Consider the following 14,124-nt stretch of genomic DNA (forward strand, 5'->3'; position numbering starts at 1 on the left):
AATGACATTTCCTCGGAATATCGAGAATGATTTTGCGTGCACTAGTATATCATCAGACAAATCATTTCACATGGCTTCCCTAATTATTTTTTCAGTAATTATAATATGATATTATATCATATTACGACATATTATACATTGGGGTAACTACTGCTCGTATATAACATTACAAATTAAATATATATATATATACACACACACACACACACACACATATATATATATAAACACTCTCATGTTTTATTGTTGGATTTTCGTCAAACCTTTGCTGATTTTTCAATTTCTTATTTCATTAAAAAAAGAGTGAGAGGGCACTTTCTGAACTTCATCAAGAGAGAGGAGAGAGAGACAGACGGGAGAAAGATGAGAGAGGGTAAGAGAAGGGAGTGGGAAGAAAGGGAGAGAGAGTGAGAAAGGAGGAGACAGACTTAGTTATGATATTATACAAATAGTTTATTTGGCAAAAAGAAGCTGCTGAAAACTGCTTATCTAATAAAAGAGAGCCAATGGAGTAAATAGTTTATTTGGCGGAAGTGGTATACGGTACACCATGCGATTGTTCATACCACCGCGCAACCTTCAAACAGCGCCAAATAGTTTATTTGGTTTATTATTTTTTCACATTAAAGGCATGCTCCGGGCTGAAAATAATACGATTTAAACAGATTTTAAAAAAATACTGAAAATATTTGATCAAAATCGGACAAGGAATAACAAAGTTATGGCATTTCAAAGATTTGCATTATTCCGGTGAAACCGTTCTAAGCATGTATTCATGAATATACAATGAGCAAATTGATGATGTTATATCCCCACTTATTCTTTTGTATTTTATTATATGAAATTCGTTTTTTTTTCTACCAAGAGCTGAAAAAATTGGATTGACAACTGATTTAATGAATTTGATATTTATTGCTGCAACTTATTTCATCATAAAGGAGACACATTGTTCACACAGTAAGAAAAATGAAACAATTTTGATTTCATGCTGTAATAACATAAGAAAATGGAAAGTGGGGTTGTGATATCATCAGCCCACCTTATGAGTACTCATGATGACGTGCATAAAACTATTTTCATAAAATATTGCTTAAACTCAAAATTCAATAGCTTTGTCATTTGTTATCAAATTTTGAAGAAATTTTCAGCATTTTGCTCTGTAAAGTTTACTCTATTTATTTAGATATAAATAATATTTCCAGCCCGGAGTACCCCTTTAACAGCTGATTGGTTGCAATCAAACCATGCACTTGTTAATCTCACCTAGTTCTATTAGATGCGATAAATATATTGTCGTTTCGTTTAAAATAAAACGATAGTATCATCTGCGATAAACATGTACTCATAGGAACAATGACAGACAATCATTGAAAGGCGAAAGATGAAAGCAAATGACGCAGATCCAATGTTATGTCATACACGATACTGACTAAAAAAGATCGAAATTGGCCATATATGTTATTGCAATGATATATTTAGTCCGTCTCGGTAAATTGCCAATTCGTCCATTGTCAAGCCAACTCGTCCACTCATCACATGGTCTACCTTCATTTAGTCTAATGCCATTCCGTCCATCAACATTTCGTCTAACAACTCTTTGGTCCAATAATCATTTGGTCCAATCATCACTTCGTCTAATCCCAATTTCGTCTATGACCATTTCGTCTCATCCAGTTGGTCTAATACCCATTTTCTTTTCATTCATTTCGCCCAATTAACACAGTCCATTAGACCAAACGGTATATGGACTAAATGGCTATTGTACCAATGGTTATTAGACAAAATGGTGAGTGGATGAATTGGCAATTAGACCATGTGGATAGTGGACGAATTGATGATAGACCAAATGATAGTAGACGAGTTGGCAATTGGACGAATAGGCATTATAGACGATTTGGAAATAAACTACTCAAAACAGATATATTGTCTTGGCCCTACATGTTATCGCAATGATATATTTGGTCGATCTGGATTCATAACGACTTGTAACAATAACAATTACGAAAACAAATTTGCTATCAGCCAATTAGATTCAAGGATTTCAGTAGCTTTAAAGGGGAAGTTCACCCTGACAAAAAGTTTATTGTAAAAATAGCAGAAAAAAATATTAAAATATTGGTGGAGGTTTGAGAAAAATTCATCAAATATTTAAAAAGTTATTAGAATTTTTATTTTTTTATTTGTGACGTCATATGCGAGCAGCTTCATAATAATGTATCGTGAATTTAAAAAAATATCAATAAAATATAATTTTCTAATAAAATTGAAAATGGATTTTAAAGTACTTTTAGTATACCGACAGACATATTGTTTCACACCCGCTCCTTGAAGAATAAAATTTGTAGTCATCATGAACCATTCAAAAATGGAAATTTATGCATTTTATATTACAGAACTCATGGGGCTGCTGCTCGTTTATGACGTTACAAATCAAAAAATAAAATGCTAATAACGTCCTTAATCTTTAATGGATTTCCTTCAAACCTTCAACAATATTTTTTATAATTTGTTATGCTTTTACAACAAACCTTTCTTCAGGGTGAACTTCCCCTTTAAGAAGAAGAATAGGAACTTGACGAATACTAATACTGCAAAGGATACCATTTGCTCTCATGCCCATTAATGGATCTATTTTAATTGTGTGTATTTTGATCGTATTGATTGAGTGAGCCAATCAAGGTCACTTCGATTGAGACATACTTTTTCATTCATATAATACATTCACATGGATGATTAATGGCACGGTTTAATACATTACCTTTCTTCTATTATCAAGCAAAATTAATTGCAAAGCCATGCATAATTAATAGCTTGGAATATCATGTAACTCATTTTCAGGGCATTGGTTGCTACTACAGTAGATAGATTGATATATTCTTCCAACCCGTCTTATACATCGGTCACATTTGCTCTACGGCTGCCGTACGGCGAGTCGATAACAGCCGTTTTATTCATTTTTATTCAAACAACCTATATGTAGCTGGTACAAAAAAATGTTAAAACTGCTGTTTTCGACTTGCCGTAGAGCAAAATGCGACCGAGGTATAAGTTAGAGCTTTGGTAGAAGGTCAGTAATGTGAATTATACTCGAGTATCAGTATAAAATTCCTATATCACAATCGCGTAGTGGTTATTGGATGCCTTTTTAGGAGTAAGAATTCAAATTTGGCATATTCAGCCGTTAAAATTTGAATTGGACGGTTCGGTTATGTTTTAACTTTTATGTAAGAAAAACAAACCCCAGCTATTTAATCACTTTGTCTTACTTTACTAACTAGGTAATTTGAAATTAGAACCCTACCTACAAAGATTTTATCCTGAGATTTTCTGCTCATTTCATTATAGGGAAGAGGCTATATGTAAACAATACAAACATAATTATGCAAATACTTTATTACATGGGGCATTTCGACGTAAAATCTCGTAATCTGTTTATTTTATTTATTTATTTATTTTTTTTTTTTTGGGGGGGGGGAATTAACCAAAACTAAAGATAAGAAAATAATGATATGAATCATCGAAGTTGTGATAAAATGAACCACTTTTTTTTACCTTTCTTCCACTCAATTATTAAAGATCGGTGAATGCCAAGTTTTTTTTAAAAGGATATCTTATGTCACATTTTCACCAATGTTTGACATAATTAAAGTATAAGGAAAATAGCAAGACGTGGGCCTCATACGTAATCTAGAATCATTAGTGCATGCGTTTCAATAGAATAAGATTATCTAATATTAGTCAGTATACGTAAAATCTCGTAATCTGTTTATTTATTTTTTTATTTTATTTTTTTTTGCGGGGGGAATTAACGAAAACTAAAGATAAGAAAATAATGATATGAATCATCGAAGTTGTGATAAAATGAACCACTTTTTTACCTTTCTTCCACTCAATTATTCAAGATCGGTGAATGCCAAGTTTTTTTTAAAGGATATCTAATGTCACATTTTCACCAATGTTTGACATAATTAAAGTATAAGGCAAATAGGAAGACGTGGGCCTCATACGTAATCTAGAATCATTAGTGCATGCGTTTCAATAGAATAAGATTATCTAATATTAGTCAGTATAAGTTGATAAATGCAAGACTCTTTGTTTTTTGTGACAATGTAATCAATATTCATACCTTACATTTAATCATATGATAACTCAAGTTTTTCTTACAATTATATTCTTGTCATGAATTTTCCTTTATAAGTATTTTGTATATTGTAATGATGGAGGGACTCCCTCAAGAGTATTGATACACATGAATATGTACCTTACATACATGCATGCCCTTAATGATCCGCATCATATTGCAGCTTTGTCCAACATGTTTAATTTGTATGCCTAATTGACGAAAAATTTTCGGTAGTTGATAATTCGAAAAGAGGGTGGTAGTCTGATAATTCTTTTAAAATACAATGGGTCCATGAACAATGACCCATTTATCGGTTCATGATTTGTGACCTTCTTTAGAATGGATTAATCTGCTTATTAATGGAGCCCTTTACACAATAATACAAAACTAAATAAGTTTCTGGTTCATCATCACATAAATGATGTTTATCAGAGTCTGAATATTTTATTTTGAACTAATAAATTTTGACGGTGATTTGTTTGGAAATGAAATTCTCTCATCTGTGATCTAAAGTAGATATGAACCAATTGTGCATGAGCAGTTTGACCTAGGCGAAGTAGGCTACGTTAATAACCAAAGGTACTATATATTTTGGATTATAAAATAGGTGTATTATTTCGAGCATCGCGATTGGCCAATACGCGTCACATGACATCCAACTGTTTTTGTGCACTGCACGGCAGTGCAAAAGGTGCGCAACGAAAATTGACATTGCACGCTCAAGCAAACCAGTGTGGTAGAAGTCCCGGAAGAAGTCCAACAAAACTGTACTGTAACTTTTTAAGAATTTGTTTCTGTGTTGCTATTTATAAAACAAATAATGTACTTGCTCTGTCATGCGTAAAAGTAAATGCAGAGAAAGCTCGGTTTCTTCAGATGGTGCACACTGGGCACTCGCCGCCAGCGGCTCGTGCACAGTGCGGCACCTATCTAAAGAAACCTCGCGTGCTCTGCATTTCCACTAACGCAGTCGGCTGCATGCATTATTTGTATACAACTCCAGCCAACAAACAGGCAAAAAATAACTAAATTAATGAATTAAGTAATAAATAATTGAATAAATACACAAATAAAATGAATAGATAAATGAGTGAATAAATATGAAATAAATAAATAAATGAAAATGAATAGATAAATGACAGAATAAATAAAGAATTGAATAAAGAAATGAATGAATAAATAGTTATATGAATGAATTGATAAATGAATAGTCTATCAGTAAATTAATAAACAACTTGAAATCAAAGTAATAAAAATCAAACCTCATTTAGTAGGGGAGAGAGATAGGGTTCCCATGTACCCCCATAATATATTTTTTAACCAACGATTTTGTATTGCCTGACGTGTCTAGTTGATGAATCTTGTTGTTCCCTTTGCCAAATCGTGTCCTATTGGGTTAAAAATTGCCAATTTTGGCGGCCGTCTTGATTTTTTTCACGAAAATCAAATATTTTCCTTAGATACAGGGCTAATACTTCCTAATTTATTTCTCGATATTGCGATAAAAAGACATCAAAATCAACCTCCATGATAGTCACACTAATGATACCGACTACAAATGCGATCGCTGGCATACCTTTCAAGAGAGTACAATGGCTTAATTCGGTCTTGCATGTTTATCATAAAACAGATGGATATATATGCACATGCAAATTTTTGACCAAACACGTGATTTCACTGAAAGTTTTGGCATAAATTCTCTTTAAAAAAAATGATTAACTGGACTGTCAAGAAAATGTTTTCAATCGATTTCTACTATCTAAACTATAATAAAAGCGTGTTCATATAAGATTTTCCATTGTTTGTGCAAAAAATATGAGATGGCCGCCAAAATTGGCAATTTTGAATCCCATGTGACAGGATTTGGCCAAGGGAACATCAAGATTCATGAACTAGACACTTCAGGCAATACAAACACTTGGTTAAAAAATATATCACGTGGGTGCATGCATGGAACCCTATTTTCCGACTAGACTAATTCCCCTTAACATGATGGCCAAATTAACGCCTATGCAATTTTCTTGTGACCGAGATACATTTTTTACCAACGCAGCTGGACAATGGATTAACGGTCCCAGTGGATAATAAGGGGGCACTATATTGTTAAATACAACATAATTTCTAGCGGTGGGTGGTATTAATGAGTAACCTAACATACATCGTCTTTATTTAATAGAAAGTAGTAGGGCCTGGTATTAAAGGGATGGTCCGGGCTGTAGATATTTATATCTTAATACATAGAATAGAATTCACTGAGCAAAATGCCGAAAATTTCATCAAAATCGGATAACAAATAATAAAGTTATTGAAGTTTAAAGTTTAGCAATATTTTGTGAAAACAGTCGTCATGAATATTCATTAGGTGGGCTGATGATGTCACATCTCCACTTTTCGTTTTCTTATGTTATTGCATAAAATCATAATCTTTTCATTATTTCATACTTGTGTGAATAATATATCTCCCTTATAATGAAATAAGTTGCAGCAATAAATATCTAATGCACTAAATCAGTTGTCAATCCAATTTTTGTAGTTCTTGGAGGAAAAAATTTGAATAAACCTAATTTCATATAATAAAATACAAAAGAACAAGTGGGGATGTGACATCATCAGCCCACCTAATGAATATTCATGACAACTGTTTTCACAAAACATTGCTAAATTTGAAAATTCAATAACTTTGTTATTTGTTATCTGATTTCGATGAAATTTTCGGCATTTTGCTCAGTGAATTCTACTCTTTTTATTAAGCTATAAATACTTTTAGCCCGGACCATCCCTTTAACGTAGTGTGCATAAATGTTTTGCCAAGGAAATATAGAATCAAACAAGAAAATTCATGAATGAAAAAGAAATAGTGAAAAGAGCGACAAATATATATATATATATATATATATATAATTATACTGAAGTAAAACAAAGGATTTGTTCGCTCTAACAGCTTGTGAAATTAGGACTACCGCAAAAGTACTATTATGAATTGAAAGAGAAAAATCAAACAAAAATAATGATCATCAATAAACAATCAAAAAACAATCATCAGTCAGATCATTTTTTTTTAATTGCAGTATACACCATAATACGTCTATATAAGATAACAGAGAAGCAAAGTCACAATTTAAGAAAGATTTCATGAAAACATGGAGAAGCATGCTCATGTCCTACCTGTTATACACGCAAGAAGGTGAAGAAAAATCCGGATATTTTCCATATTGACTGTAAAAAGAATTGAAATTGTTCTTTCACAAATTACAAAACAATAATTAGAACGAGATAATATTTTTTTTTAAATTAAATTTGAAAATGTATCTAATGTGGATTATTTAGGCCTAGGTGCTAAGATAGCGAAGACCGGTAGGAGCCCATTTTATACCTTATTCTATGAATATCTAAAAATCAAACAACACAAATGTAGATACAGTCACATGATATGAATACATACGTACACACGTAAATACGTTATATAGTCCTACCATCATAAACTTTTTATTATTCAAATTTTAAGATTATCATAGAGCTACCAACATGACCAATGTGGCAAACAACTAACAACTTGAATGTTATATTCCATGGTTATATAAGACTACTCAGGGATATTCACTGGACATAATCATATACATGTAAAACCATAGTGCCTATAATATTTGGTTAAAAAGGAAAAAAATGTGAATAATGAAAAATACAAACCTCTGCCACAAAGAGTAATATAATGTCACCTCGAATGGGAATCTGTCCGCAGCCAATGATGAGTTTTTAGCTTTCCAGATTTTATTTAGAGAATAGATTATGAGGCATTTATGCTAGAAAAATATACCGCCTATGATAAGTTACTCAGACTAGGACGCAATGGCGTTAATTGATCGCGCTTTATTTTAATTGAAGTCAAACGCCAACCATGCGATTCCATGCTCATGCATTAACCTTTATAAGAAAATCCATTATCGTGATATGCTCTTGAACGAAACTCCTCCCTATTTTCTTAATCCAGCAGCCAGGCTAGGCTTTCGTCACAGTTCCAATCGGTAATTGAGTCGTTGCTCTGATAACAGAGCAGTAACGATATAAAAAGGGTATATCAAGGGCGAGGATGCATGCATGGAGTCGGTACATCCACGTATTGGATTGAGCAAAAAGACAAAGAACTTTTTACTGAGTAAATCCATGCACCACCGGGGAGAGTTTAATGAAAGGACTTTTCCGACAATCCCTGTTTTATCTGACATAGTAACAATGCTTCTCAGCAAATTAGAATCAATAAAAGATGTCAGATCCTTGTAAGACAAAAGAAAATGTTGATGAAACGGTCCGCCGGTCAATAGCCAAGAAAAAAATACACACGCGCGCGCGCGCACCCACCCCCACACATACGTTTGAATTAACGCGAGATAGGGTACGTACCGACCGCCAAGTCAAAAAGTTTTGATTTCTTACTAGCACTCTATAACCCCAAAATAAAAATCAAGGAGCAGAGGGGGGAGAGGTACTGACGGATGACTGTTACATCATCCCACAAAGAGTTTTCTGTTATGTACGAGGGAGCGTAGCGTGGGAGTGATAAAGTCATCGTATTTTCCAGACCATGAACATTTGTAAATGGGATACTTATTAACCTAGACTATATAAGCGCGGTATAAAGCAGAATATTGGAGTAAACTGTGTCTGCGACTGAAGGGAGATCAAATAAGTTATGTTCACCGGTGAAACTAAGGAATTTTTGGCGCACTTCGCAATTTGGTACACGTTAAACAACACCGGTTAATATAATACCAAACCATACCTGTCTGCAAAAGGTGATGCAGTGTACTGTGCAAACCATTCACTTAAGGAATGGCGTCTGAATATCCAGCCCAAGGTCCCTGCCACTTACTTCTTTATCATGAAAACTTGTATCTAGTATTGGTATTTCAAATGAAACAATCTCCCTGGCGTGCGCATCAGATCATTTATTTTAAATGATACAAAAGAAAAACTTCCCCTTAAGCACCTTTGAAGCTTAGGATTAACATATTATGATTCCCGTTGATGAAATTAGCGGTATTCTATAATGAATAAGGAGAATTATAGAATATTTATCACATTTTATTTCTTTTATCATTATAATCATATTAATATCGTTATCAGTTTCACATATGCTAAATAAACCATGTAAACGAATCATGTTTTCTATTATGTCGCTCGGTTTTTATTGCAAAATGATTGTAATGAAGCCCTTTGTTAGTTAAAAGACTTACTTAACCCATGCGATAGTTCATTAAAAAATATTTTCATTATCGTTGATTAGTTAATATCCACACTGGCGATATATTTTAATTTTCTAAAGTAGCCGGTCCTTCACAGCGACCATATTGGTGTAATTACTTAATTGAAATTGCATTTGGTGTGCAGGTAGACCTGTTGTTATACATAGCACGTTTTGAATTATTACTTTAGTTAGTAAGGCCTAGTAATCGTGGTATCACTGTCTAGGTCAAATAGAGTAATCAATAAAAGGTGTTTAATTCGCTTAGGCTAATTGTTATTCATTTGGTCATTGGTTGAACGAGGGGGTGGGGTAGGGAGAGAGAGAGTGGAAGAAAAAGAAAGAGATAGATAGGGAGAGAGGGGGTAGGTGTCCTTTTTAATAATTCCTCATTCGATGTTGCCCTTATTACCATGTATACGGCGACCTTACCTGTTTTTTTTTAATATAATATAGTAGATAATAACGTTTTATTTACCCAAGGTAGCCACTTCAGTTGGAAACTGCTCTAACAGCGGGTGCTGCATCACATTATAACTCTTCTCCAGTCTAAATGCTGAGCGCCTCGCAAGAAGGCAGGTGGTCCCATTTTTACAAGTCTTTGGTATGACTCGACCGGGGATTGAACCCTCGACCTCCCGTTCATGAGACGGGCGCTCTACTAGTGAGCTAATCGATGTATAGACAACAATTATTATCACTTATCTTTATATTTTTTTATTGATCTACTGCATTTTGTATCTTATTCATGTTATTAGAAAAAATATCGGAGTTATACCTGTATATGATTAACAATACTAGTTTCCTACAGAAAGATAATAAGAGTGGGTACACAAAATAGAACATTAAGTTAACGCATCACTGGTAGCAAATATAGCTCCATGATATATTCATATAGGCCTGTTAATCTACGAACGATTTTGTCTATATTCAAATAACCTTGTACATTATGAGGTGGTAAAATAATGAGTCGACATGATTTCCCTCTAGTGTCATTCTTCATACACATATCAGATGGCTGACTCTACCATTCGTAGCTATCCACATATCACCCACACCCAAATTTTACCACTTAAACCACACATAGACCTCGCACCCACACACTCGTTCTTCCCCACACCATGCGCTACGGTGCTTTCCTGTTACTGTGCAAGCGGCTCGTGCACAGTGCGACTCCTATCTAAAGAAACCTCGCGTGCTCTGCATTTCCACTAACGCACTCGGCTGCATGCATTATTTGTTTTATAAAATAGCAACACAGAAACAATTTTTTAAAAAGTTACAGTACAGTTTTGTTGGACTTTACCGCACTGGTTTGCTCGAGCGTGCAATGTCAATTTTCGTTGCACACCTTTTGCACTACCGTGCAGTGCACAAAAAAAGTTGGATGTCATGTGACGCGTATTGACCAATCGCGATGCTTGAAATAATACAGCTATTTTATAATCGTAGCTATCCACATATCACCCACACCCAGATTTTACCACTTAAACCACACATAGACCTCGCACCCACACACTCGTTCTTCCCCACACCATGCGCTACGGTGCTTTCCTGTCACACCTTTATTCATCGATCGACAAATATGTCTGTATTTAGCACTTGCTGTTTTCGTTACATCTCCCACACCCACACTTACACAGAGAATCACTCACTCACACACACACAGATCCCACACCCAATTCATCCACACATACTTATCCTCCACATGTCTCTTTTCTGCATCTTATAGCTCTGAAGTCTTTGCAATTCGTTATACCTTCGCCGTACCACACACCACCCACACTCACATTCCTTCACACACGTGTAGGACCTCACACCCATTGTTCCCAAATTATGCTCTCTCTCTCTCTCTCTCTCTTTCCTGTCTTGCCATTAATAATAATAATTATAATACATGAGATTTCTATAGCGCACTTTCCATCTTGATTAGATGCTCAAGGCGCTTCAGAGCAGAACGACAAAAACTATTATTAATTCCTCCCCATATCTGAGGGCCACCTTTGTTTTTCTCAAACCACACACATCCAACCCCACGTTCTACCACACATTGACCCCTCACTCCTATACACCACTTTTCTCCACACAATATGCCCTTCCTCCCGCCTTCCTCTCTTTCCTGCATGTATTACCATTATTTGACCACATATCTGATGGCTATCTACATCTACTATTCTTTGCTTTCCTCATACTGATCACACCCGGCACCACACCCACACCTCGTTCACATTATGCTCCACCTTTCATATTCATTGACAAATCAGATGGTTATATCTACCATTCGCTGCTTTCCTCATTTCCCCCACACCCACACACACACCACTCACATACAGATTCTTGAAAGATACTCCACCTCCCTTTTTCCCCATCTTGCCATTTTTCATATGCATACATAATTATGTCTATCTTTAACATTGTTCGTGATCCCTGGGCTGTCTTATAGAGTTAAGATTGGTCCAATCGTAACTCTATGGAAATCCATCAGTGTCATAATTTTTTATACAGGAAATTTGCAAAATGTACTTTGTAAACAAAGGAAAACACACCAAATTGTCAAAAAATCAATGACTTTATCGATATTCATTCATATCTGGAATTTTTCGGGGTTTCCATAGTTGCGATTGATCGGATCAATAGCAACTCTTTGTAAGACGGGCACCTGATGTCACCCACATGCCTATGATACACCCACGCACAGATCTCGCACCCAAATATCAATCCCCCACGCATTACATCTTTCTTCCATGTATTGCCATTTTGCATTGATGCAATTCAATACCATCTTTCCAATTCTTTGTTTTCTTCATGTCACTCGCACTTACACGATTTCAACACCCACACTGACACACACACACACCACATTCACCCACAGCACTGTGACCCGTATCTCCCTGTTCTAGTACATGTATTGGCACTGTTCATTAAAACATGTAGGCTTTTTCTTAGGTGTTCTTTGCTATTCGCATGCCACCCACTTCCACACACGACATTTGCTCATTCTTTAACAAATCATGCTCTAACCTCTCGCATCACCATCTTGCCATTAGTCATTTTCATCAACATACTTAATGGCTATATCTACCAATATTTGCTTTCCTCATACCAATCACAATGACCAGACACAGATCCTGCACGCACATGTCCATTTCATTCCACCCCACTACCTATTTTTCTATGTATTAGAAGTTTTCCATGTTGCATATGAGAACTATCTTTACAATTCTTTGCTTTCATCATATCACTCACATCCCACACATACTGTACTACATACACCCACACATAAACCCTACAATTCAAACCATTATAATTCATCTCTCTCCTTCTAATTATTGTCACATTATTCTTCCAGACATCTATTACCTGATGACTATCTCGACCAATATTTGCTTTCCTCATTCAGATCATAACGATCAGACACAGACACTCCCACACAATATCCTGCTCCTACATGTCCATCCCCCCACATACATTATCTATTTCCCCCATCAGTGGCGTACCGTGGGTCACGGCATGGGGGGGGGGGGGCACCAGCAAAAATTACATAGTGGGCGCGCTGTTGCCAGGTATACTGACCTAATAGAAACATTTTAAGGACAGTGCCATTAAACGAATATGTATCTCACTGATCAAATAATACGAGCGCGAAGCAGAAGATGAATATTTTTGATATTCAGATCTCAAAAGGTACATCAAAAGCAAATATTTGTAATCATGATATGTACCCGTCTTGCTAAACAATGCGAGCGCGAAGCACGAGCTGAAATTTTTGTATATATTGACCTCAAACAGGGACATTTTGAGGACTATATTTTAGGAATCAATTAAGAGTATACATATCTCACCATAGTCATGCTTGCTGATTTTGTTAGAATTAAATCTAAACACATGAAGCAATTGTAGTCATTGTAATCATGATAAACATATCCATCTCACTAATCAAATATTGTGAGCGCAAAGCGCCAGCTGAAAATTTAGGAAATTCAGACCTGAACAGGGGCATTTTAAGGCTTGTTTGTAGAAATTCATGAAGACAATACATATTTCACTAACCAAATGATGCGAGCGCGAAGCACGACCTGAAATTTTTGTATATATTGACCCCAAACAGGGATATTTTAAGGACCATTTTTTAAAGAAATCCATTAAGAGTATACATATCTCACCAGTCATATAATGCGAGTGCCAAGCGCTTGCTGATTTTGTTAGAATTACATCTAAATTACACTTTTTGTAGTCATTGTAATGATTATCATACGCATCTCACTAATCAAATATTGCAAGCGAGCTGAAAATTCAGACGTGAAGAGGGCATACTAAGGCTTGTTTGTAGGAATGCACTAAGACCATACGTATATCATTAAACATATGATGCGAGCGCAAAGCGCAAGCTGAAAATTTTTGATATTTCAGATCCGAAAAAGGGACATTTTAAGGACTGAATTTAGGAATTCATGAAGAGCAGACATATCTCACCAATCCACTAATGCGAACGTAAGCACGGACAGGAAATGTTTTATATTAAGACCTTAAAATGGGGCAATCATTTTAAGTAGTCATGAAAAAGAAGCATGTCACTACATAAAACAATAATAACTCGAAGTGCCAGGAAATATATTTGGTGTATATTGACTTGAAAACGGGAGGTTTTAGTACAACAGGATTATATATCTTGTTAAAACAGACAATGCGAGCACCAGGAACAATGAAGACATAGGCCCTGAGCAAATTATGTTTCATAAAGTTATGAAAAAAAGGTTTCTTA

The sequence above is a fragment of the Lytechinus pictus genome, chromosome 10 (assembly GCF_037042905.1).
Source record: "Lytechinus pictus isolate F3 Inbred chromosome 10, Lp3.0, whole genome shotgun sequence".
In the NCBI taxonomy this organism is placed as follows: Eukaryota; Metazoa; Echinodermata; class Echinoidea; order Temnopleuroida; family Toxopneustidae; genus Lytechinus; species Lytechinus pictus.